The following is a 27,749-nucleotide window of genomic DNA, read 5'->3' as shown; positions in this document are numbered from 1 at the left end:
TGCAAAAACTTAACGGGGCATGCGTGTGCATGTATGGTTACTTGTACGGGGCCCTAGGCATATGTCTATCCGGGGGAAGGCAAATTACTGTAAGGTGTCAGGGGCGACCACAGACAACGGGGTAGGACGAGGAACAACAATAGGGTTTGTATGTTCAGCGAGCCCAAGTGATCCCTATTTTGCTGACCCGGTAAGGGGCCCTTGTGGGTCTGGGGTCATTGGTAGGTGGTTGTCGCAGTGGGGTCACAACAGTACAAAGAAGGGGGTGGGGGTGGTAGAAGGACAATATCTATCACTGTGAGCACATATCTTATTATGAAATGAGAAGAGATGGTTATACATCAGATGAAGATGGAGGGTAAGAAGCCTGGAAGAAAAGAAAAGGTGGGAGAGAAGAGAGTCAGGTGAGAGAGATGTGAAGGAGAGGGATAAAGAAGGGGAGGAGAGAAAAGAGAAAAAAGGGCAGAGAAAGAGAAAAGGAAAAGGGAGAGAGAGAGGAAGGAAGAGAAAGAGAGAGAGAAAGAAAGAAAGAGAGCCACTGGGGGGAGTGGAGTGGGGAGGGGGGGAGTGAAAGAGAGGGGGAAGGAAAGAAGGAATCGGGGGCTGAGCATCTGAGCATCTAGGGGTGGGGAGGATATCACAAAGGGGCTCTACGTGGAGCCCTGGAGGTTGCGAGGTGGGAGCTAAGAGGGCACTCAAGTGGTAAGGGAGAAGATGACAAGGACAGAGTCTGATTCGGATGGGGGAATGGAATCAGCCATCAACGTTTCGGAGGAAAGGGGCCCGTGGTTGCACAAATGCCTGTGTCCTGTCATGTAGGTTATAAATAATGCGTTCATGGGCAGCTGTTTGGAACATTGCCGACAGCCATTCATCGTGTGAGGGGGCCGTCATTGCACACCAGTTCTGAGAATACAAAGTTTAGCCATAGCCAACGCTGTATGCAGGAGGTGGAGTTGCGTGTGAGACAGATCTTGGGTTTCACCAGTATCATGCAAAAGGAGCAGAGTTTTTGGAAGAAAAGGCAGGAGTAGCAAGACCTCTCGCAGCGTATCCCCCACTGCTTCCCAGTATGTTTGTATATTTGAACAGTGGCAGAGTATATGTAGTAGGTCACAAAGTCGGTGGGGGCAGCGCCAGCAATTCGCATGGGGCAGAAGTCTTGCTGCTCTAAGTTTCTGCGTCGTCCAGTAACATTTGTGCAAAGTTTTAAAAAGCAGAATTTCTTTTGAGCCTCCCTAGCATCCCATTCCTTGCTTCCAATAGGGCAGTCCAGTCTTCCATACCATATTGTACCTGTAATTGTGTCTGCCATTTGGCCTTGAGGGTGATTAGAAGGGCAAAGAGAATAAATGCCAGTTTAGCAGGCTGTGCACACTTGACGTCACTCCCCGGAAGGATCCCCAGGTTTCCAAATAATCAAGCACTGGGGAACGATGTAATGTCCATAGACGGGTCCCCATACAGCTATAAAGGCAGTGTGAGAACTGCCAGTATCGCCAAGAAAAGTGGCTGGGTATTTCAAATTCAACCCGTAACACCGGGAACGGCTTCACCTTCCCATTATACAGCAGTTGATCGATGTGTAAGATGCCCTTTGATCGCCATTCCTCCCAGTCAATCACTCCCCCCCCAGTTAGTAAACCGGCATTACCCCAGAGTGGCGCATGAGTATGAATCTGTGGGTCCACTCCTAGCAGACGGTGAGTCCGGCGCCAGGAGTTCAACATGGCCTGCATCACTGGGTTAGCGGGTGGGGATGGGGGGCCATAAACACATATAGTCCTTGTAACATTTGTGACAGAGTCCACAGTGGAGGGTCTGGTATACCCGAAAGCATGAAGGCCAGTTGAGATGTAGCGCTAGTGCATAGTGTTCAACAGAAGGTAATCCCAGTCCTCTCCATTCCCAGTAAGCAATGAGTTTAGCTCTGGAGAGCTCTGGTCTCATTGAACCCCATACAAATGCACGTATACAACTATCCACCTCTCTGAGCATTGGCAGAGATACTTGCAGCGGTAACATCCCAAGGGCATAGGTGGATCATGGTAAGGTTACCATGCATACAGCCTGCACCCACCCCAAAAGGGAGAGCCCCGGATGGGACCATTTCTTAAAATCTTGTTTGGTGCGGATGAGCAGTGGCTCCAGGGTATCCTGCACCATCTGATCCAAGCCCCTATTAACGTAGCTCCCTAGGTATTTAAGGCATAACTGTTTCCAGGAAATTGGAAAGTCCGCTAGAGCTGCGCACCATGGTCACAGGGGACAGGGGGAGTGCCTCACTGTTATCCCAATTGATTTTATACCGCAATATTGCTTCAAATTCCACCAGAATAATGTGTAATGATGGGAGGTAGCGTGTAACATCCATGAGTGTGAGCAATATGTCGTCAGCGTATAAGTAGATCATGGAGTGGCCTCCCGGTGTGGGGACATGAGCAATGAGGGGTGACCCTCGAATGAGAGATGCAAGAGGCTCACCTGCCAGGAGGAATAACAGCGGCGACACTGGGCAGCCTTGCCGAGTTCCTCCTTTAATGGAGAACATGTTTGAGAGGAATCCCCCACAATTTACTTGTGCCGTGGACCAGTCATATAACCAACGGTATTTATTAATGAACCCATCACCCGAACTGAAGCATTTTAGGGTCTCAAAGAGATACTATCATTCTATCCTATCGAAGGCTTTCTCAGCATCAAGGGAGAGAGCCAAGGACTCATCCCTGGAGTTTCGGGTGGTCCAAAGTGCGTGTACTATGGTACTTAGATGGTTCCTAGAGGGCTGCCCGGGTAAAAATCTCACCTGGGTGTGGTGGATCAGGGGCTGCAAAGACTCCAGCCAATATCTTGACATCCCTGTTAAGAAGGGAAATAGGACAATAGCTTACACACAGTAATGGATCCTTCCCTGGTTTCGGTAAAACCGCTATGGATGCAAAATTAGAAATAGGGGTCAAGGAGCCTGTACTTTCTGCTCCCCAGAAAGCTTCATATAAGGAGTCCACCGTTTCCGCTCCAGACCATTTATAGTATTCCACCGGGCATCCGCCCCCCACCACGGGGCCTTATGGTAGGGTAGTTTGGATATGGCTTATATTATCTCCTCCTTGCTGATCTCTCCCTCCAACAGCCCTCTGCCCTCCATATTGAGGCTAGGTATCCGGGCCTCCTCAAAAAATGCAGTGAGTCTGTCGCAGTCGACCTTCGTTTTGGGGGTGTAGAGTGTCCAATAGGAGTGCCCAAATGTGCAAGATATGAGGGTGTGTGAGGATCATACCATCCACATCTCATATGTCAGGGATGGCTAGCACTGCTTTCTGCTGGCGTAGTTGGGCTGCTAACAGCCGCCCTTCTTTTTCTCCTTGCTCATAATGTCTACCTTTCATCCTTTGCAATGCATACTCTGCCTGGGAAGTATATAGAGCATTAAGTTCAATTTTTGCCTTTTCAAGGCGAAAGCACGTGGATGGGGAGGGAGACACGGTGTACTCGCGAGTACAAGTCGCTATAATTTCCTCCAGCTCTTGCTGACTAGAACATCTCTGGGCTTTAGCAAGGGTGCCATCCCTCATGAGCTGTCTCCTTATTGTTGCCTTCGCCGCAGCCCACAGAACCTGAGGGGAAGAGACCGAGCCATTATTGTCAGTCATGTAGGCAGAAACATGGGCGCGCAGTTGGTCCTTGCCCTGCGGCAAGTGGTATCGCGATGCATTCAGGTACCATGATTTATGTCCTGGAGAGGCAAGGCCCAAGTCTAGCGCCAGGAAATCCGGGGTATGGTCGAATAATGCGGCCTCCAGTATCCGGGTTTCCCTGACCAAGGAACCATTTTGTGGGAAGTGAGGAAGTAGTTCAACCGAGACGGTGTCCCGTGGACCAGCGATACAAAGGTATACTCTTGAGCGGATGTGAAAGAAGGCAATGATCTATCAGCCTATGGCCCGATAGTACTCCCCCACAATAATGCTCTGACCGCCTTATTGCTGATATCTAATCTGCCCGTTCGGTCAAGGACCCCATCATGGGCCAGGTTCCAGTCTCCAACTAGGCGATATTGGGAGGCTTGAACTCCGTCAAGAGACGGTTGAGATGTAGAAAGAATAAATGTGTTGAGCCCGTTAGGAGCATACACAGACCCAACACAGATCGTGCGATCTCCGAGTCTGAGTTTGGTGAGGATGTATCGACCATCCAGATCGGACCACAACTTGACCACTTTAAATTGAAAGGATCAGCGGAGAAGAATCGCAACCCTGTATTTGTGTGCGGAGCCTGACCCCGCCAATGTAGACGCCACAGGTTTTCTGATTCTAAGTATGATAAATGCGGTTCTTGCGAGAGGGAAATATCTGCACGTTTGGATTGCAGATTGGATAACACCTTCTTTCTCTTAATATAGTGCGTGAGACCATGAACATTCCATGATATGGTCATCAGTTGGAAGGTAGTCCCCATTCCTGGAACGGGTATATGGGTCCACGGAGGCAAGATAGTTACTATCGGGTCTATGAGGCACAGGGTGGTGGCTCAGACTATCTAGGTCGGAGTAAGGAGCAAAGAGGGAAGAAAAATGGGGAAAGGTAGTAGGGATCCTGTGGTCACACTGGGGAGAGACATACCAGTCAAAGAGAGAAAAGAAAAGAGAAGAGAGGGGAAAGAGGAGAGAATGAAGAAAAGAAGCAGAGAGAAAAAGGGAAAGTAACTGTCATAGTTTTGACTCTTCCTCCAGACAAGACTGCTGGTTCCTACAACAAGTCGCAACTGTTGTCCCAACCTTACAAACTCACTAGCAGCACCTTACCAGAAACACAATAGTAAAAGGTGATTTTGTGGAAGCCTTTACGCATGGACTCAAGAATAAGACATCTCAGGGAGTGTTGTGGTTAAACGGAAATTACCCCTTTCTCACAGATATATCATGTCTCATACAAACACAGCCAATGACAAAGGTGCAGTAAAGTTTCAATAGTTTTTATTTAACATAACTGCAATTCGCGATAAGTTGCATGGGCTGCAATTATTAGGATAATGAATAATGCAAGGAACAGAATTGTGAAGACGAGAGTCATTATTATAAAGACCCCCACCATCTTGCAATGCATAAGAAAGACATACGAGATGGAATATGCCCTAATATCCTAATGTGAGCGGCCTAACCTCCTACCTAAAGGAGAGCTGGGTTTGCTAAACCTAATCTGCCAATGCCATGTCCATGAGAGGAGCCCCCAACCCTCGTTACCTTGGAATGAAGTCTCTATCTCAGACTCCGCAGGGTCCCGAAGACTGGGTCAGCGTCAAGACGACGTGCAGCATCGATATCAGCGATGGTGGCGATGCCCTCTGGTCGGAATCCCTCTGATTATCTGTCTAAAGTGCGATGTATTTTTACAGATCTACAAGGATCCCTGTCGTAGGTGTGTTCCCAAACAATAGATAACAGACATGCTTGGGATAGCAATTAATATAAACAATCCCTCGAAAGTATAGAGAGGGAAAATCCCTAAGTGTGAACACCTACTGTTTGTTTGTCTTGGTTGCTTGATTTTGATGCCTTGGCGCGGTGACACTGATAATGCAAAGCATAACAAGTGGCCTAACTATAAACAAGGCAGCCATCTTAGAAGAATTAAATAATTAAATGGGCTAAGACAGAGCAAGCTAAGTAGGTTAAAAGTCACTAGGTGATGGGGGCACGAGTATGCAAGCCAGAGGCTAAGCTAACTACTGTTATCCCATTAAAACGAACTAGGATTCACTATATAACGAGGTTTACAGAAAGAATGGGAGAGGTAGTCGCGTTTTGCTTCAACACCGAAAGAGACCTCCTGTGAGCTAAACCCTGTTGATCCACGGGTCTAATCCTCTGAAGCCCGCAGTCCGGGTGTGCACAGGGGGAAGGGTGGGGGTGACGTTGAACCAACCGGAAGAAAAGCTAGGGCAAATCAAGGCCAGAATGAGGGTGGGGGAGCTGAGAGTCAGGTGGGCGGGAGGGGGGAAGAAAGCCGGCAGGGTGTGGAGGTGCATCCTGGGGGGGTAAAGGCACTACTACAGAGCTCTCAAATGAATAGCAGCAGCATCAGCAAGTGGGGGACGATATTTGAAATGATATAAACATGCGGCGTACTGACATTAGCTATGGATACAGATTAGCAGGTGATCCTAACTACATTTCAACAATAGGACCTTCCCTATGCTCCCACCTGGATCTACATGGGGGAGGTACATGATGTTGATAGTCACAAAGTCGAAGATCCTGGGGATTACAGGGTCCCATGTTTCCGTAGGGCTGCAGGGGATATTCTCCAGCAGTGCAGCTGGGTGGTATTGGATGTCCTGAAGGGTTGTGCGGGTGGTGAGTTAGTCCCAGGTCAGAGAGTCGAGTTCGGCTTAGGATAGGATTGGGAAGGGGTGACTATAGGTAAACGCAGGTGAGGGGGAACGGTGGTGGGATGAGAGGTGGAGTCAGGTGGAGTGGAAGGAATGGGGAAGGGGGAATAAGGGGAGAGAGAGGAGGAGTGGAGGGCTCATTTCAGTCATGTGTGGATCCCTATGTCATGGTGGTGGTAGCATTTATGCCAGTCCAAGGCTAGGGGATGTGTTACTAGTGGTGCTCACTCCGGTCTGTAGAAATGCCCTTACAAATGTATACTAATGAATGGATGCATACAGATGATTAAATAGAAACAAAAAATCAAGAACATAGGAGAGCTCCTTGTGCTCTCCAGTCAGACAGGACTTGGGGATAAATAGTCCAGCAGGGGTGAATCAGCTAATGAACACCATTCCTTACATGAGTACAGAACCCTGACCGTATAAGCATATACAACTCAAGGGATATCAGTGCAATAGGCATTAGACCTGAGTCAAACAGAATGGTAGATTCACTATGCATGCTATGAGCTGGTCCTAGGTAAGTTCAGAAATGGGGCAGGAGGATACCTGCAACAGGGCAATTGGCGCAGTAGTAACAACAGTAATAACAATAATATGGCAACGGAAACATATATGCATGATACTTAGCATTCAGCGGATGGACAGTCAGGTTGTCCGCAGGTGGCCATCAGGTGATCCAGCGATTGCCCCTAGGAAACATGCAAGTCAGTTAGCAGGTGGCGGAGGCTTCAAAGGAGACTTTGATTTCTCTCTGTGCAACCTCTAAGTGAGGGCTGCCACTGCTTGAAAGTCGATATCCTTGCCATCTTGAGACCTCGGTGGGCGGTCGAAAATCCTGCCTCTTTTATGCGTTACAGGGTGATTACGAAGGGTGCCAGGTTCGGTGTCCATGTGTAGGATAGAGTCATTTAGCGTGGAGGGACTTGTCGTCAGGTCTGTGGGTTTGTGGTCCATGGGTTGGGCGGGAAGGCCATCCAAGAAGGTGCACAGGTCTGTAGGCTCAAAAAAGTCCCTGGATTTACCATCCATTGTTATCCACATTTGGACTGGCTCGAAGAGTCCAAATTTAATGTTCAGATGTTTTAGTTGAGGCCAGAGTGCTAGGAACACTTTCCATTTTGCATTGGTTTTACGTGAGAAGTCCACAGCAACACGGATTTCATGGCCTTCATGTCAGTATGGGCCATGGGCTCTTGCAGCCATTAGCAGCTGGCATACCTGTTCATGCTGGAGGAAGCACGCTATGATAGGGCGCGGCCTCCCGGAGTTGTTCTTGTGGAGGGGGCTAACTCTATGTGCTCGCTGAAATTCCAGCATGGGAGAATAATAAGATCCGTGAGAGTAGGGATGAAGTCTTTAAGGAAAGCCCTCATACCTGCGTCCTCCTTGCTTTCCGGTAGTCCAATAAAAGGGACATTGTCCCTCCAGCTCCTATCTTCTAGGTCCATGAGTTTGTGTTGAAGAAATTGCAGTTCTGATTCATTGTTTGGCAGAGCTGCTATCCTGCCTTCAACTGCATTCAGGTGGTGGTTCAGATCTGTGACTTTATCCTGGCCATGTCCGCACGGATCGACTTGGAGTCTGTAGATAGGTCCGTGATCTTGGAGCCCATGGCTTCCAGGTGACTGCCCACTGCAGCGATTTTCTATAGAATTGTCAGGATACTTCAATTCGATTTCCTCAGAAGCAGAAGATAACTCCTCAGTCCCGACCCGAGCTACTCACAACGAATATTAATCCTTCGTGCTGAGTACCCCGGAGGGAGGAATTGGAATGGGATGGTAGAGAGACTGCCACAGAGATGATGAACGCCAGTACTCAGTCTGCCTCTTCACATCTAAGATTGGATACAGCACCTGCAAGAGTCACAGTCGCAATTACTAGGGACATACAACATCAGTTTTTCACTTTCTACTCTCAACACTTAATTCTCTTTAATTCTATTATTTCTTCACTCACCCTGAGTTCTCTGTAGCCTTGCTTCTCTCTACAAATGATAGCTCTTCTTAAAAAAATGCTTATTACTGATTCTGGAAGAACTTCTCAACCTTTGTTAGAGATTGGTTTTATGTTGCTATATATATATATATAGTTGGTGATAATGCGTTCTTCAAATCAGCTGATGTTATTTAATTTCTCCTGTCTTATTGTGACTTCTGTCAATACTTGTATTTGTAAATGCTTGTTTATTAAAGTTAGTTTCTCCTTTCTTACTTCGACATTTGTTGATAACTTGTATTTGTAAATGCTTGTTTATTACAGTTAGTTTCTCCTTCCTTACTTCGACATCTGCCGATAACTTGTAGTTGTAAATGCTTGTTTATTTAAGTTCGTTTCTCTTTTAAACTCTATTTTGGTTTATTACCATTGAATTTGTAAATGCTTATTTGTTAACAGTTCATTTCTCCTTTAAACTTGGCCTTTGTTTATAACCTTGACATTTGTAGATACTTGCTCTTTTAAAGTTCGTTCTTTTTTTTTTTTTTTTTACTTTAATATCTTAAACAAGAACCTTGTAAACATAAGGTTAATTCATATATTAACTCTGTAGCCTTGCCGACTTCCACGGGAACGGTCTACTATCAAACTCTTCGAATAAACCTTGACAATATTTATCCGTTTTCTGTAATATAATCTTCAAATGTAATTTTACCTCACAAGAGTTTCTGTTCTGAAGCGTGCTCTCTCTCCACACAGCTGATTCCTGTCAGACCTCAGTTGTAGTGCAAGGCTTCCAGCTGGAGAGCTCGTAACCTAGCAACCAACCGATTGCAAGACTAGAACTGTAACTAACCTTCAGGACTCACAGCGGCCATCTTGGATCTTCTCTTCTTGATTCTTCCTTTGAAATAAGCGCAAGATTACTCTGCAAACCTTCTTCCAGTTTGGGCTTTGCTGTCTCCACTGAGGATATCTCTTTGCTTTTCTCATGCACTTCCTTGATTTGACTTGGCAAGTTTGTGTGGTCATGACTGTACTCCCCCTCAAGGAACAGTTCTCCAATTTAGGTTTGCTTGGGTAGGTTCTATGAAAGTTTCTCACTAATCTTGAAGCATGTACATACTCGTGCGGCTCCCAGGATCGTTCCTCTGAACCATAACCTTTCCAATCAATTAGATAATAAAGCTGGCCATTACGGATTTTGGAATCTAAGATTTGATTGACCTCATACTCTTCCGCAGAGCTAATCTGGATAGGAATTGGAGGGGAGTTTTGACGTAAATTTGGAGGACTGTTCTTTAACAAGGAGACATGGAAAACAGGATGTATCTTTAGATGAGCTGGCAACTGCAATTTAACTGCCACTGGATTGATCATCTTGTCAACTTTGAATGGGCCTATAAATCGTGGCTGAAATTTGCGATTTCCTTTGAGACGTAAATGACGAGTGGATAACCAAACTTTGGGCCTGATTCTAACTTTGGAGGACGGTGTTAAACCGTCCCAAAAGTGGCGGATATACCACCTACCATATTACGAGTTCCATAGGATATAATGGACTCGTAATACGGTAGGTGGTATATCCGCCACTTTTGGGACGGTTTAACACCGTCCTCCAAAGTTAGAATCAGGCCCTTTGTCTCCTTTCGAATAAATGGGGATCTCTCTTCTTTTTCTATCAGCCTGAGTCTTATATGAGTCTTTTGCTTGAATTATGTTTTTTCTAGCCCTAACTAACGTGGTCTGCAAATCCCTCACCATCTCTTCTACTGCAGGCACTGAATCATCTTCTTTACCCAACATTACATTAGGATGTCTACCATGGTTCAGATAAAAGGGGGTGAACCCAGTGGTGGAATGAACAGCATTATTGTAAGCAAATTCAGCTGCCCACATCAACTCGGGCCATTCCTTCTCTTTATCGAATAAATTGAGTCTTAAATACTGTTCTAACTCTTGATTCACTCTCTATGTTTGCCCATCGGTTTCAGGATGGTAACTGGTAGAGTAACGAGAATCAATTCCTAATCTTTTACTAAAGGCTTTCCAAAAGCGAGAAACAAATTGGGACCCCCTGTCTGAAACTAGAATTTTTGGGATACCATGGGCGCGTACTATTTGTTGTGTAAACAACTGTGCAACCTGTGGGGCTCGAGGGATTTCTTTCAAAGGAATGAAATGCGCCATTTTAGTGAAAGTGTCTACAAAAACTAGGATAGTGTTAAAACCTTGGCTACTAGGGAGGTCCACTATAAGATCCATAGTAACAGTATGCCAGGCATGGGGTGCAGTGGGCCAAGGTCTTAACAGACCTTGTGAAGCTGTTCTATTTGATTTCCCTCTTTGACATTTGTCACAAGTTGACACATATTGTCTTATCTGAGTTTTCATTTTTGGCCACCAAAATTCTCGTTGTATTAGATTTTGAGTCTTTTGAATTCCTTTGTGTCCAGCCAATTGATCGTCATGATAAGCCTGAAGAATTTTTTCTTGCAGCTCCACAGTCGGAACATACAGTGCACCTTTAAAGTATGGCAAACCTTTTTTGATTTCTCTTCCTTGGGCTTCTTTGGACCACTTCAGCATTCCTTCGAATGTTAAGTTTTCTTGAATTTCTTTGGTTAAATTTTCATACTATATGGCAGATATGACCTTCTCTTGTGGAATAATCAATTCTTTTTCTGGAGGCTCCTTAACTGCACCGGTATCAATTTGAGATAGAGCATCTGCCTTCCCATTTACTTTTCCTGGTCTGAAAGTGCTAACAAAATCAAAGTCTGCAAAATATAGGGACCAACGCAGTTGTCTAGCTGTTAGAGTTCGAGCTGATTTTAAAAACTGTAAATTTCGGTGGTCCGTGTAAACGGTCACTTTATGCTTAGCTCCCAAAATGTAATGCCTCCACACACGAAAAGTTTCTTTGACTGCCAATAGCTCCTTATCCGCAATTGAATAATTTATCTCTGGTGGTGTTAATTTTCGAGAGAAATAGGCCACTGGATGTAATTGACCTGTATCTTTATGACGCTGGGAAAGGATACCTCCTATGGCAACATCTGAAGCATCTGCCTCCACATAATATGGCTCATCTGGATTGGGGTGGAGCAAGATTGGAGCTGAGACGAAGGAATTCTTCAAAAAATTAAAAGCATTTTCAGCTTCTTTTGTCCACTCAAACTTCACTCCTTTCTTCAACAATCGAGTAATGGGTGTAACTGTTTGAGAAAAATTGGATATGAATCTTCGATAAAAATTAGCGAACCCCAAGAAACTCTGGATCTCTTTGACATTGCAAGGAGAAGGCCAATGTTGCACTGTCTTTATCTTGGCAGGATCCATACTAACTCCTTCTGGTGACAAAATGAATCCTAAGAACTCAACTCGTTCCACATGAAATGCACACTTCTCCAATTTTACATAGAGATGTATTTCTTGCAACCTTGTGAGGATGGATCGAACATGGGAAATGTGCTCCTGTAGATTGTCGGAAAAGATTAAAATGTCATCTATATAAACCACGGCAATCCGGTCGAGGAATTCTCGTAATATATCATTAACGAAATGCTGGAAGGCAGCGGGAGCATTGCATAACCCATAAGGCATCACTTGATATTCAAATAATCCGTATCGAGTCCGAAAAGCGGTTTTCCATTCATCCCCTGAAGCCACTCGAATCAAATGATATGCTCCTCGCAGGTCCAATTTGGTGTAGATTCTAGCATTCTTTACTTGATCTAATAAAACTGACACTAAAGGCAGTGGGTATCGATTCTTGATGGTAACCTGATTGAGGGCTCGATAATCAATGCAAGTTCGAAGACTCCCATCCTTCTTTGGTATGAAAAATAGTGGGGATGACACTGGAGATTCAGAAGGACGAATAAAACCATTAGCAAGATATTGATCCAAATACTCCTTCAAATGTTGATTCTCTGCTTCGGTCAATGCGTATATTCTGCTACATGGCAATATCGCACCTGGCTCCAGTTCAATTTTGCAGTCGTAGGGTCGATGTGGTGGCAATTTCTCAGCCTCCTTTTCATCAAAAACGGCGACTAAATCCTCATATTCTTTTGGGATTTCTGTTGTCTTTAGTGCACAGATCATTGAAGAGTGTGATGATAAACAGGCTGCTTGGAACTTGGTGGACACTTCCACTCCATCATGAAAGCAATTCTCTTTGCAGTAAGAGGAATTCATCTTGATCGTTCTTTTGCTCCAATCAATTTGTGGATTATGTTCTGTAAGCCAGGGCAGACCCAAAATGAGTTGAAATTGTGGAGCATCTATCAAATTAAAGATTATCTGCTCCTGATGTCCAACAAAACCTTGCATCTGAATTGGTTCGGTCTCATGGGAAATGGGTCCTGAAGAAAGATTGGTTCCATCCACAGCTCTTACTACTTCCAAAGTAGATTTCTTGATAAATCGAATACCCATTTTACGAGCGTATTTGATATCACAGAAATTGCCCATAGCTCCAGAGTCTATCATAACTGAGATCCCTTGAATTTCCTTCTCAAGGGTCTTAACTGATACTGTTTGTACCAAATGTGGCGCTGCGGTTTGTAAGGTATTCGCCACTCGTTGATCTAAAGGAGTTGTCTTGGGTTCTGCTTTCATCAGGGCAACTCCCTCTACTGATGAAGCTGGCCTTTTCCCGACTGAAGAGCTTTGGGTTTCTTGGGACAGTTTTTAACAAAATGCCCAGATGCACCGCAATATAAACATAGTTAATTCACTCTTCTTTTCTCTTTTTCTTCCTTAGATAAAGGACCTCGGATGGAACCAATTTGCATTGGTTCTTCTATCGTTATCCCTTCTCCGGCTCTCGTATGATCATTTCTTACACGATCAATTCTCAGGGGAAATGGTCGATACTCTCTTCTCTTTTCTGCTCTTCGTTCAGTTAACCGGTGGTCAATCTGTAACACAAGATCAATTAACTCCGAAATTTCGGTGGGTCCATTTGGAACTTGAGCTAAGGCATCTTTCAATTCATCTCTCAGTCCACGATAAAATATGGTGGCTCTTTTTGACTCCGGCCAGGCAGTCTCTACAATGAGTTTATTGAAATGAGCCAGATAGGCTACTAGATCTTTATTGCCTTGCCTGATTTCCAGTAGTTCATTGTCAGTGGCTTGAGCTGCAGTTCGCCTATCAAATATTCTTAAGAACTCTTCCTTGAAATATTGGAAATTATATAAAACAGGATCATTTTTGGAAATTATTGGCATGGACCATGCGGCCGCATCTCCTGTCAGATAAGACAATATAAATGCCACTTCGGACTGGTCCTCGGAAAAAATGACTGGTCTACATAAAAAATGCAATGAGCATTGGGTCAGAAAAATCTGCGCCTTATTTGGATCCCCACCGAAGCGCTCGGGTTGAGCCAAAGGAATAATAGGGGAAACCGCATGAATTACTTGAGTGGATATACCTGCAGACTGTGAAGGGCTAGGGATTTGTGAAAACACAGATTCATTTGATTTAGCGGTGTTCCCTAACTCATTTATTCGCTGTTTTATTTGGACTGTTTCTTCTATGGTGTTATTTAATTGTTTCTGTAACCCTTCCAAAACGGTGGCTAATGCTTTTATATCAATTCCTTCTGCCATTCTGCTCAGGAGGAAAATTAGGGTGATGGCACTTCAATCTGTCAGGATACTTCAATTCGATTTCCTCAGAAGCAGAAGATAACTCCTCAGTCCCAACCCAAGCTACTCACAACGAATATTAATCCTTCGTGCTGAGTACCCCGGAGGGGGAAAGGGGAATGGGATGGTAGAGAGACTGCCACAGAGATGATGAACGCCAGTACTCAGTCTGCCTCTTCACATCTAAGATTGGATACAGCACCTGCAAGAGTCACAGTCGCAATTACTAGGGACATACAACATCAGTTTTTCACTTTCTACTCTCAACACTTAATTCTCTTTAATTCTATTATTTCTTCACTCACCCTGAGTTCTCTGTAGCCTTGCTTCTCTCTATAAATGATAGCTCTTCTTACAAAAATGCTTATTACTGATTCTGGAAGAACTTCTCAACCTTTGTTAGAGATTGGTTTTATGTTGCTCTATATATATATATAGTTGGTGATAATGCGTTCTTCAAATCAGCTGATGTTATTTAATTTCTCCTGTCCTATTGTGACTTCTGTCAATACTTGTATTTGTAAATGCTTGTTTATTAAAGTTAGTTTCTCTTTTCTTACTTCGACATTTGTTGATAACTTGTATTTGTAAATGCTTGTTTATTACAGTTAGTTTCTCCTTCCTTACTTCGACATCTGCCGATAACTTGTAGTTGTAAATGCTTGTTTATTTAAGTTTGTTTCTCTTTTAAACTCTATTTTGGTTTATTACCATTGAATTTGTAAATGCTTATTTGTTAACAGTTCGTTTCTCCTTTAAACTTGGCCTTTGTTTATAACTTTGACATTTGTAGATACTTGCTCTTTTAAAGTTCGTTTTCTTTTTTTTTTTTTTTTTTACTTTAATATCTTAAACAAGAACCTTGTAAACATAAGATTAATTCATACATTAACTCTGTAGCCTTGCCGACTTCCACGGGAACGGTCTACTATCAAACTCTTCGAATAAACCTTGACAATATTTATCCGTTTTCTGTAATATAATCTTCAAATGTAATTTTACCTCACAAGAGTTTCTGTTCTGAAGCGCGCTCTCTCTCCACACAGCTGATTCCTGTCAGGCCTCAGTTGAAGTGCAAGGCTTCCAGCTGGAGAGCTCGTAACCTAGCAACCAACTGATTGCAAGACTAGAACCGTAACTAACCTTCAGGACTCACAGCGGCCATCTTGGATCTTCTCTTCTTGATTCTTCCTTTGAAATAAGCGCAAGATTACTCTGCAAACCTTCTTCCAGTTTGGGCTTTGCTGTCTCCACTGAGGATATCTCTTTGCTTTTCTCATGCACTTCCTTGATTTGACTTGGCAAGTTTGTGTGGTCATGACAAGAATGCACTCCTTGGCAGTGTCTGAGCGGGTGTCTACAGAGGCGTCTGTAGGACTTGGGCGGAGAGTGACAGCAGATGCAGCCATGGGCCATGGCTGTGAGATAGTTTCCCAGAAGAGCAGCTGATGTGTAGATTTACCTGTCCTTTTGCCAGAGGGCATCTCCACAAAGAAGAGGACTGACAGCGCTGTGAGGTCTGTTGAAGCCCAAAAGTCCAGCATCAGAGGGGAGGCTGTGTCATGATGAGCCTGGAGGCTAGCCAAGCTCTCCAACCCTATCGCACCTGCAGAGTGCAGCTGTGTCACCTATCGGCACTTGCCTCAATTCATCAAGGTGGGCTAGGGTGACTCAACAGTACGGAGGGCTGTACATTCGGCAAAGGCAGTGTCTATAACAAACACAGACCATGGGTATGAGGATTGCTGGTCTGCAGGCCTATGATGACTTAGAAGGAGGGGGTGCATATTGTCTGTCCGTTTAGTGTGTGCCGCCCCAGACCAGAGGGTGTAGAGTTAGAGCTGCGTCCCAGCAAGACTCCCCAGGTCTCAAGGAGCGATAAATAGTATGTAAGTTGTAGAACTTGTGAAAAGAAAGCAGCAGGACCCTCACATTGTAAGCCAGCGGCTCTTATCCTTTTGACTTCTGGGGAGACCCACTGATTCAATAATAAAAGTGGGGGACATGATTTGAATCTCAAAATAATAGAGAAAAACATAGAAATAAGTATGCATCAAGGGAATACATGGATTATAAGATATTGTACTAAATTCACAGAGAAAATGCAAACTTTGAAATTTTTATGTGAAGAGAGAGCTTTTCAAAATGTAGTTCTATTTTTTTAAAATAATTGATGTGGTAGTCTCCGGCCTATCACTTTGGTTTGTTTGTTCCTAGCATGCTCTCTTTTTGTCAATGTATACCATTGTTGCTTCAATTGAGGTCACTAATTGTCCAAAATAGATTTTGTTTGCTGCACTTGTAATGCTTCCCTGAATCAACACGGGAACACAAACTTAATTTTAGCTTTCAAGTTCAAATTCCTTCACATTTTAAAGCTTTAAATTCTCAACTTTTTCTTTTTATGTATATGTACTGTGTTAGTTTTCTAATATTTAATTTTCTAAACAGTTGTGGACCCCCATGTGTCCATGGACCGCCAAGTTAAAAAAATCACTGCTATAAGCATAGTGCAGGGATTCGAGTTAGAGTAAACAAAAGTCACAATATTCTGAAAGTGCAAGTTGCCTAGATGAATTCAGCACAGAGATTACATTTGGCTTGTAATCTTACACTTAAACCCTCATGGCGAGTGGCCTGGTTAATTGCAATATGCAGAGTAGCTTTTGTTACTGCAATCACAATTAGCAGTTTTTCAGGTAACACTGCACTCCCACAGTCATCCTTAAGAAATATATTGGGGGAAAATGTCTGATAATTACCAGGACAGGTAGATTTTGGTGCATTCCAATGATCAGAGACAAACTCGTAATTGGGAGTTATTGGTCAGACTTGAAAAATTCCAACCCAGAAGTCACATTTTATCCACCCAGACAGTGGGATACTCGTAATGATGGCCCTAATAACTAATCTGATTTTTTTTATTAGATTAACATATGAAAAGCAAATTATTTTTGTAGTGATTTACCAATGCCAATCTACTCTGTAAATAAAGCAAGATCTATAGGCTTTGCTAAGCTATGATAAATATTTGGCTCTACTATGGATGCATAGGTGAGCATTCAAGGCTCACTGTAGAAGACACTATAGGGTTGGGTTCATAAAATGTATGATTCAAGAATCACACTCAAGAAAATCAATGTCTAGTAAGTGTGCTTTATTTTAAACAGGAATATGATTGAATTTACAATTAGATAAACTCAGAAGGGATGACACTACCGCACTGGTCGTGTTTTTTTACATTTGCCAGGAAATTTAATGACGTTAAAGTCATGACACACTCAGAACAATCAAACAAGGAGGGTACAATTGTGTCCGCTTCAAGACTAATACAAACACCGGAACATCAAGAGGTGTGGCAATACAGCAGAAATAAACAAATGGGAAGGCATGGTGACAAGTTCAGTTTCCCGCAACAGGAGGACCTGAGTGCACATTCCATGTAATCTGCCAATTCTACCATTGCCCCTAATCTTAATACTGTGCAGATCATCAACCTCTCCCCTCTATCACTTTCCATTGACCAAATAAATGTATTAAGCAAGGGTCTAGACTTTTGTCCTACCTCTATGCCAGACTACACTGAGATTCATATTGATCTTTTCAAATTTGTATGACAATTAAAACTGAAAAGGTATTTCATGGACAAACGCTATCCTGGTATTATTGGTGATCATTGAAAACTGAAAAGAAGTAGAACTATTAGAGACATACAAGACATTTAACTAATTTTGTCTCGTGAACATGAAAATGCATCTCCACCATCAATGCAGGACATATTGATACATGTAGGTATTAAATCCAGCTTAGAGCTGGATAGCGGACATAAACCCAAATCCTCCTCCACCCTAATCATTTCCCTTGATCTCATATTGATGTTGTAGGAAGTTGGCTCTGTATATACTATTTCAAAGTGAGAAATAGTGTGCACAGAGTCCAAGGGTTCCCCTTAGAGGTAAGATAGTTGCAAAAAGAGATAATTCTAATGCTCTATTTTGTGGTAGTGTGGTCGAGCAGTAGGCTCACCAGAGGGTAGTGTTAAGCATTTGTTGTGCACACACAGGCAATAAATGAGGAACACACACTCAAAGACAAATTCCAGGCCAATAGGTTTTTATATAGAAAAATATATTTTCTTATTTTAAGAACCACAGGTTCAAGATTTACAAACAATACTTAAATGAAAGGTATTTCACTAAGGTATTCTAGGAACTTTGAATCATCACAATAGCATGTACAGTTTTGACAAAAATGGCAATAAGCTATTTTAAAAGTGTACACACTGCAAAAATCAACAGTTTCTGGGGGAGGTAAGTAAATGTTAAGTTCACAGGTGAGTAAAACACTTACAGGGTTCAAAGCTGGGTCCAAGGTAGCCCACCGTTGGGGGTTCAAGGCAACCCCAAAGTTACCACACCAGCAGCTCAGGGCTGGTCAGGTGCAGAGGTCAAAGTGGTGCCCAAAACACATAGGCTTCAATGGAAATAGGGGTGCCCCGGTTCCAGTCTGCCAGCAGGTAAGTACCCACGTCTTCGGAGGGCAGACCAGGGGGGTTTTGTAGGGCACCGGGGGGGGACACAAGCAGGCACAGAAAGTACACCCTCAGCGGCACAGGGGCAGCCGGGTGCAGAGTGCAAACAGGTGTCGGGTTTCTAATAGGAATCAATGGGGAGACCCAGGGGTCTCTTCAACGATGCAGGCAGGCACAGGGGGGGCTCCTCGGGGAAGCCACCACCTGGGCTAGGCAGAGGGTCACCTAAGGGTCGCTCCTGCACAGGAGCTCGGTTCCTTCAGGTCCTTAGGGGCTGTCCTGACTGGGGGGGTGACTCCTCCTAGTTTTTCTCATTATCTCCTCCAGCCTTGCCGCCAAAAGTGGGGGCAGTGGCCGGAGGGGCGGGCATCTCCAATAGCTGGGATGCCCTGTGGCGCTGTTATTAAAGGGGGTGAGCCTTTGAGGCTCACCGCCAGGTGTTACAGTTCCTGCAGGGGGAGGGGAGAAGCACCTCCACCCAGTACAGGCTTTGTTCCTGGCCACAGAGTGACAAAGGCACGCTCCCCATGTGGCCAGCAACATGTCTGGTGTGTGGCAGGCTGGCAAAAACTAGTCAGCCCACACTGGAAGTTGGGTATGTTTTCAGGGGGCATCTCTAAGATGCCCTCTGGGTGTATTTTTACAATAAAGTGCACACTGGCATCAGTGTGCATTTTTTGTGCTGAGAAGTTTGATACCAAACTTCCCAGTTTTCAGTGTAGCCATTATGGTGCTGTGGAGTTCGTGTTTGGCAGACTCCCAGGCCATATACTCTTATGGCTACCCTGCACTTACAATGTCTAAGGTTTTGCTTAGACACTGTAGGGGCATTGTGCTCATGCACATATGCCCTCACCTGTGGTATAGTGCACCCTGCCTTAGGGCTGTAAGGCCTGCTAGAGGGGTTACTTGCCTATGCCACAGGCAGTGTGAGGTTGGCATGGCACTCTGAGGGAAGTGCCATGTCGACTTAGTCATTGTCTCCCCACCAGCACACACGAGCTGGAAAGCAGAGTGTATGTGCTGAGCGAGGGGTCCCTAGGGTGGCATAAGACATGCTGCAGCCCTTAGAGACCTTCCCTGGCATCAGGGCCCTTGGTACCAGGGGTACCAGTTACAAGGGACTTACCTGGGTGCCAGGGTTGTGCCAATTGTGGAGACAAAGGTACAGTTTAGGGAAAGAACACTGGTGCTGGGGCCTGGTTAGCAGGTTCCCAGCACACTTTCAAATCATAACTTGGCATCAGCAAAGGCAAAATGTCAGAGGGTAACCATGCCAAGGAGGCATTTCCTTACAGCTAAGTTTAGGTTAGTTTCTCAGGTAAGTAAAGCACTTACACAGTCAGTCTCCTGGGCATAGGCAGCCCACTGTTGGGGGGTTCAAGGCAACCCCAAAGCCACAGTTTTACAGAGCTGTCACCAAGGATCGACAAACATATTGTTAATTGGAAAGGCAATAAAGTACAAGTTACTTACCTTTGGTAACAAAATATTTGGTAGAGACATATTCGGCGTCAGACTAGATCCGGAGATTTTTCTTCGAGCAGTACCTCAGCACACTGTCAGGTGGTGTCGGTCGACTCCGCGGACGTTGTCGGCATCATTCTCACCATGATGACGTTGCGGTCGTATATAGGCGCCACCCCGGCATGCTGACGTCAGTTTCTTTTCACGACTTTCCATGCCAGTAGTGCGGAGCCATGAAGAACACTGAAAGTGGTGCACCAAAACTAGGGCCCTCAAGGGGAAGTTCCTGTCCCTAGAAATCAGTTTGCAGCGCGGGGAGGATGGGGGGGTCGGTAAGGAATCTGCAACTAGAATATGTCTCTACCAGATATTTTGTTACCGAAGGTAAGTAACTTGTACATCTGATAGAGACATCTAGTTGCAGATTCCTTACCTTTGAATAGATACCGAAGCAATACCATCCCCGGTGGTGGGCCTGCGAACTAAGATCACACCTAAAAAGTCCTGCAGGACCGAATGGCCAAAGTAGCTGTCCTGTCGGACCTAATTGTCCAGGCAGTAGTGCTTGGTAAAAGTGTGCAGAGATGCCCATGTTGCTGCCTGACAAATATCCAGGACTGGAACGCCCTGTGCTAGTGCTGTGGTAGCAGCAGTAGCTCTGGTGGAGTGAGTTCGCAAACCTTCAAGGGGTTGCTTTTTAGCCTGAGTGTAGCACATTTTGATGCATAAGAGGTATCCATCTTGAAATTGTCCTCTTCTGCACCGCCTTCCCCTTCTTTTCACCCACATGTCCTACAAATAGTTGATCGTCCACCCGGAAGTCTTTGGTTCGATCAAGTTAGAACGCCAACGCTCTTTTTGGGTCCAGACAGTGGAGTCTCTCCTCCTCATAAGAGGGATGTGGGGGTGCATAAAAGGTAGGCAAGGTGATGGACTGTCTGACATGGAAGGGTGTCACTACCTTAGGTAGAAAAGAAGACCTTGTGCGAAGCACAATATGTCAGGATGTATGGCAAGAAAGGGTGGCTTAAATTTCAGAGCCTGGAGTTCACTAACTATTCGGGCAAAAGTGATGGCTACTAGAAAGACAGTCTTCATAGTTAAGAGCCTTAGAGGACAGTTGTGAAGCGGTTCAAACGGGGTACACATAAGGTAAGTTAAGACCAGGTTGAGATCCCATTGGGGCATGATGAATGGGATAGGAGGAAAGAGATGTGTGAGGCCTTTAAGAAACCTCCCAACTATGGGAGATTTAAATAAGGAAGGCTGATCAGGTAACCTTAAGAAAGCAGAGGTAGCAGAAAGATATCCCTTAAGAGTGCCCAAGGTGGAACCCTGCCGGGCAAGGGAAAGAATAAAGAGAAGAAATTGAGAGAGAGGAGCAGATAAAGGATCAACAGAATTGTCGATGCACCATGCCACAAATTTCTTCCAACGACAGGCGTATACAGTTTTGGTTGAGGGATGCCTGGCTGCCAAGAAAACGTTACCGACTTTGGGTGGCAAGTCAAAAGGTATCAACTGTCGCCGTTCAATCTCCCCGCAAGAAGTTGCAGAGTTGACAGGACTGGGTGGAGGACCTTCCCCTGCTGCTGCAACAGAAGATCCTCCAGAGGAGGCAGTCTGATCGGAGGAGCTATGGCCATGTTTAAAAGCTCAGGATACCAGACTCTTCGTGCCCAGTCAGGAGCCACCAGTATTACTTGGGCCCGCTCTTGCCTGATCTTCTTCAGAACTCTGGGCAGAAGTGGTACTGGCAGAAAGGCGAACACAAGGCCTGAATTCCACTCGCGATGAAAAGCGTCGCCGAGCAAGTGCCACCTTGGAAACTCTAATGTGCAAAGCAGCTGACATTGCACATTCTCTACGGAGGCAAACAAGTCTAACCAATGTTCTCCCCACTGCAGGAAGAGACCTTGTGCCAGCTCTGGGTGTAGACGCTATTTGTGATCAACCACGCGTCGTCGGCTGAGTTCGTCTGCTCTGGCATTCAAGGATCCTGCCAGGTGTTGAACCACCAGGGAAATGCCCTGATGTTCCAGCCAAGTCAGAGACAAAGGGCCTCTTAACAAAGAGTCCACGACCCCACTCTCCCTTGTTTGTTGCACTACCACATGGTGGTGGTGTTGTCTGTGAACACCTGCACTGCTTTCCCCTTGAGGGAGGGAAGAAATGCTTTCAATGCTAGTTGAATCGCTCGGAGCTCCAGATGGTTGATATGGAGTCCGGTTTCTGCTGGAGACCAGGTGCCTCTGATGGCTGCCTCTCCCATGTGGCCACCCCATCCTAGAAGCGACGCATCTGTCATGACCGTAAGATCTGGTTGGGGAAAGGAGAGGGATATGCCCTTGACCCAATCCTGATTCGTTAACCACCATTGCAGGTCTCTTGCATTCCCTTCCGAGATCTGGACTTTGTCGGAGAGATTTCCCTGATGCTGCGCCCACTTGAACTTCAGGTTCCACTGCAGAGCCCGCATATGCCATCTGGCTTTTTGAACCAGCAGGATGCAGGAGGCCATGAGGCCTAGCAGCCTCAGAGTCATACTCACCAAAATCCAGGACAGAGGCTAAAACATCGGTATCATAGCCCGAATATCCTGGACTCGCTTTTCAGGAGGATATGCCCAAAACTGCACTGTATCCAGAACAGCTCGGATGAAAGGGAGTGTCTGAGAAGGAGTCAGGTGTGACTTTGGCAGCTGATAGTGAACTCCAGCGAATGCAAAAGGTTCGCCGTAGTCTGGAGGTGGGAGACGACTGTCTGGGGCGAGTTTGCCTTCAACAGCCAATCGTCGAGGTAGGGGAAGACAGGGACCCCTAACCTGCGCAGATGAGCTGCCACCACTACCATCACTTTCGTGAACAACCGAGGGGCACTGGTAAGGCCAAAGGGGAGCATGGTAAACTGAAAGTGCTCGTGACCTACCACGAATCATAGGTAACGCCGGTGGGCTGGCAAGACAGGAATGTGGAAGTATGCGTTATTGCAAGTCCATCACTACCATTCAGTCTCTGGGATCCAGGACAAATAGGACCTGAGCCAATGTCAACATTTTGAACTTCTCCTTTTTTTAGGAAGAGATTGAGGGACCGAAGATCTATTATAGTTCGAAGACCTTTGTCCTTTTCCGGAACCAGAAAGTAGCGGAAATAGCAACCACAACCTACTTCTGGCAACTGGACCCTCTCTATAACTCCTTTGGCCAAAAGGGTTTGGACTTCCTCGCGAAGAAGCGTCATATGATCCTCCAATATCTGACTGTATGAAGGTGGCATGGCTGGAGGAGATGTCTCGAAGGGGCGGGAGTAGCCCCTTTGGACAATTTGGAGTACCCACCTGTCCGAGGTAATGGCTTGCCATTGGGGCAGATGATGGCATATCCTGCCACCTACTGGCTGCTGATGTTCCTGCGGACTAGGAAGGCTGAGGAGGGGGCGGGGTGGGCTGGGTGACCCGCTGGCTCCCTGATCCCCCGGAATATGGGATCCAGTGTTCGCAGCTGCGCAGAGGCTGAACTGCGTGCACGGGTCTGTGGCCAGGTGCAAAAAGGACACGGTTGGGTGCCCCTTCCGTAGCCACGAAAGGGGAGGAAAGTGGACTGTTGGGGTCTAGGTGGGGGTGCAAGGCCAAGGGACCGGCTCATGGCTCAGGAATCCTTAAAGCACTCGAGCGCCGAGTCCGCCTTGTCTCCGAAGAGATGTGTGCCATCAAAGGGCATGCTCATCAAGGATTGCTGGACATCCCCTGAAAAGCCAGACGTTCTCACCTCAGCGTGGCGGTTCAATGCCACCATCGATGCAACCGATCTGCCTCTAGAGTCAGTCATATCCAGTCCACAACGAATCATGAACTTAGCTGCATCCCTCCCATCTGTTACGGTTTGGGACAGGACAGTCCGGGCCTCCTCTGGAACTGCAGGCAGAACTTGCACAACCGTATCTCAGAGAGTATGAGAATAGCAGCCCAAAAGGCATGCGGTGTTCACCGACCGCAGCGCTAGACTTTTGGAAGAAAATAACTTCTTCCCCAAATTATCCAGTCTGTTTGATTCCCATTCCGGGGTTGCAGCAAGGAATGCGCCAGAAAAAAGAAGAAGCCTGGATGACAAGTCTCTCAAGTGTGGGGTGTTGGGTCAGGAATTTTGGGGCTGACTCCGCAGGACGATGGCAGCGGGCAATCAGGAGCCCCTGTGCTGGGTCTGCACCAGGTACCCAAAAGGACGTCTGTCAGTGCTTCATTAAAGGGTAAAAGGGGCTCAGAAGAGGAAGATCCCGGCTGAAGCACGTCGGTTAGGATGTTAGGCCCAACCTCCACAGAAGGAAGCTTGAGGTCCAGGACCTCAGCCGCCCTTCTCACCACCATAGAGTAAGAAGCACCCTCCTCCATGACCACGCTAGGAGGAGAGAGCATACCAGTGTCAGGGGAGGTGTCTAGACCACTGGCATAACCTAAATCCTGAACCCAGTCCATTTGGGGGTCAAGCTGGTATTCCAAAGGGTCCAGCGACCCCTCTATACTCTCCCCGTATCCATACCCACAAGAATAAGGGTCTGGATCAACCATGGGCCCAGGAGAGCCCATAAAGGAGGGAATCAGCGTTGATCGATGTCGTTCTAGCTGTGGGCCCAACTGACATCAGGAGCGTCGACGTCTGACCCGACACCGGGGAAGGTCGCATTGGCAAGACCGACATCAGGACGGATCTGCGATTGGATCAGGAGGGGCCCTCCGGAGCTGAGGCCGAAGCCGATGGCTTTGAAACCGAAGGTCTCCAACTGACTCACCTGTGCCCGAAGGTGGGTCAGACCGCCCAAAAATGAGGCGCATGGCCCTTTAGAATTCTTTTGAGTTAGGCGGGGGTGGCTCTGGCTCCTGGGAAGTCGAGGAAGGGTGGAGCCGACCCAGAAGAAGGCTCTGTTGACGGAGGCCTAGAGCATCAAAGCTCTTCTCGCGTCGTATCATCCGATCAACGGGGTGAAGTCAAAGAACGCTTGTCTTTCTTTGACTTCTTCTTTTTGTGACTCGAATGTCCCAATGACTTGGAGGACGAAGAGTGGTGATGACTCCGCAGCGGGTGTCGAGACCTTCCTCTCGAACCGTACCGTGAGCACCGCCGAGTGAAGTGTCGGCCGCCATGAGCTTTAGGGACCGCTCCCTCAAAGCCTTCGGGTTCATGGCCCGACACTCCGATCGTGATCGCGCTCCAGACACCATAAGCATACGAGGTGCAGATCCGTCACTGACATAGTTCGGTGACAGGAGTCGCAGGGCTTGAATCCGGTCTTGCTGGACATCCCTCAACGCATATCCGAACTCGTCAAAAATACGACAAAAATGACGACGTAGTCAAAAAATGACTGAGGTAGCTCTTCTCCCGATCTGCGCGTAGGCTGGCGCAGAAAGAAAAGAACTGACGTCAGAGCACCGGGGTGGCGCCTATATATGACTGCAATGTCATCACGACGAGCACAACGCCAACGACCCCCGCGGAGTCGACCGACACCACCTGACGGCACACAGAGGTACTGCTCGAAGAAAAATCTCTGGATCTAGTCTGACGCCTGGGGAAATTCAATGGTAAGGAATCTGCAACTAGAAGTCTCTATCAGATGACAATCTCAGTATTGGGGAACGGTCAGCTCTTAAATTATTGGCCGACAACAGAGATATTGTGATCAGAGAGGCTGACAAGGGAGACAATATTATTATGAACAGATTGGACTATATTGCAGAAATTAATAGACAATTCTCAGATAGACAGTGTAGGAAGTTGGCTCTGTATGTGCTATTTCAAAGTAAGGAATAGCATGCACAGAGTCCAAGGGTTCCCCTTAGAGGTAAAATAGTGGTAAAAATAGATAATACTAATGCTCTATTTTGTGGTAGTGTGGTCGAGCAGTAGGCTTATCCAAGGAGTAGTGTTAAGCATTTGTTGCACATACACAAGACAATAAATGAGGTACACACACTCAGAGACAAATCCAGCCAATAGGTTTTTATATAGAAAAATATCTTTTCTTAGTTTATTTTAAGAACCACAGGTTCAAATTCTACATGTAATATCTCATTCGAAAGGTATTGCAGGTAAGTACTTTAGGAACTTCAAATCATCAAAATTGCATGTATACTTTTCAAGTTATTGACAAATAGCTGTTTTAAAAGTGGACACTTAGTGCAATTTTCACAGTTCCTGGGGGAGGTAAGTTTTTGTTAGTTTTACCAGGTAAGTAGGACACTTACAGGGTTCAGTTCTTGGTCCAAGGTAGCCCACCGTTGGGGGTTCAGAGCAACCCCAAAGTCACCACACCAGCAGTTCAGGGCCGGTCAGGTGCAGAGTTCAAAGTGGTGCCCAAAACACATAGGCTAGAATGGAGAGAAGGGGGTGCCCCGGTTCCGGTCTGCTTGCAGGTAAGTACCCGCGTCTTCGGAGGGCAGACCAGGGGGGTTTTGTAGGGCACCGGGGGGGACACAAGTCCACACAGAAATTTCACCCTCAGCAGCGCGGGGGCGGCCGGGTGCAGTGTAGAAACAAGCGTCGGGTTTGTAATGGAAGTCAATGGGAGATCTCGGGATCTCTTCAGCGCTGCAGGCCGGCAAGGGGGGAATTCCTCGGGGAAACCTCCACTTGGGCAAGGGAGAGGGACTCCTGGGGGTCACTTCTCCAGTGAAAGTCCGGTCCTTCAGGTCCTGGGGGCTGCGGGTGCAGGGTCTCTCCCAGGCGTCGGGACTTTAGGTTCAAAGGGTCGCGGTCAGGGGAAGCCTCGGGATTCCCTCTGCAGGCGGCGCTGTGGGGGCTCAGGGGGGACAGGTTTTGGTACTCACAGTATCAGAGTAGTCCTGGGGTCCCTCCTGAGGCGTCGGATCTCCACCAGTCGAGTCGGGATCGCCGGGTGCAGTGTTGCAAGTCTCACGCTTCTTGCGGGGAGCTTGCAGGGTTCTTTAAAGCTGCTGGAAACAAAGTTGCAGCTTTTCTTGGAGCAGGTCCGCTGTCCTCGGGAGTTTCTTGTCTTTTCGAAGTAGGGGCAGTCCTCAGAGGATGTCGAGGTCGCTGGTCCCTTCGGAAGGCGTCGCTGGAGCAGGATCTTTGGAAGGCAGGAGACAGGCCGGTGAGTTTCTGGAGCCAAGGCAGTTGTCGTCTTCTGGTCCTCCTCTGCAGGGGTTTTCAGCTAGGCAGTCCTTCTTCTTGTAGTTGCAGGAATCTAATTTTCTAGGGTTCAGGGTAGCCCTTAAATACTAAATTTAAGGGCGTGTTTAGGTCTGGGGGGTTAGTAGCCAATGGCTACTAGCCCTGAGGGTGGGTACACCCTCTTTGTGCCTCCTCCCAAGGGGAGGGGGTCACAATCCTAACCCTATTGGGGGAATCCTCCATCTGCAAGATGGAGGATTTCTAAAAGTTAGAGTCACCTCAGCTCAGGACACCTTAGGGGCTGTCCTGACTGGCCAGTGACTCCTCCTTGTTATTCTCATTATTTTCTCCGGCCTTGCCGCCAAAAGTGGGGCCTGGCCGGAGGGGGCGGGCAACTCCACTAGCTGGAGTGTCCTGCTGGGTTGGCACAAAGGAGGTGAGCCTTTGAGGCTCACCGCCAGGTGTGACAATTCCTGCCTGGGAGAGGTGTTAGCATCTCCACCCAGTGCAGGCTTTGTTACTGGCCTCAGAGTGACAAAGGCACTCTCCCCATGGGGCCAGCAACATGTCTCGGTTTGTGGCAGGCTGCTAAAACTAGTCAGCCTACACAGATAGTCGGTTAAGT

The 27,749-nt window shown here is 46.5% G+C and overlaps 1 long non-coding RNA gene across 1 annotated transcript in view; it reads right to left on the bottom strand.

The window, feature by feature from the left end:
- Positions 1 to 14,027: 14,027 nt before the first annotated feature.
- Positions 14,028 to 27,749, bottom strand: part of LOC138288604 (uncharacterized) — a 38,816-nt gene continuing 25,094 nt past the window's right edge. The window contains exon 3 of the long non-coding RNA XR_011202484.1: positions 14,028 to 14,199. This is a non-coding gene — a long non-coding RNA (uncharacterized lncRNA). The remainder of the gene's footprint in view (positions 14,200 to 27,749) is intronic.

The sequence above is a fragment of the Pleurodeles waltl genome, chromosome 4_1 (genome assembly GCF_031143425.1).
Source record: "Pleurodeles waltl isolate 20211129_DDA chromosome 4_1, aPleWal1.hap1.20221129, whole genome shotgun sequence".
NCBI lineage: Eukaryota > Metazoa > Chordata > Amphibia > Caudata > Salamandridae > Pleurodeles > Pleurodeles waltl.
This window is presented reverse-complemented; position numbering and strand designations above follow the sequence as displayed.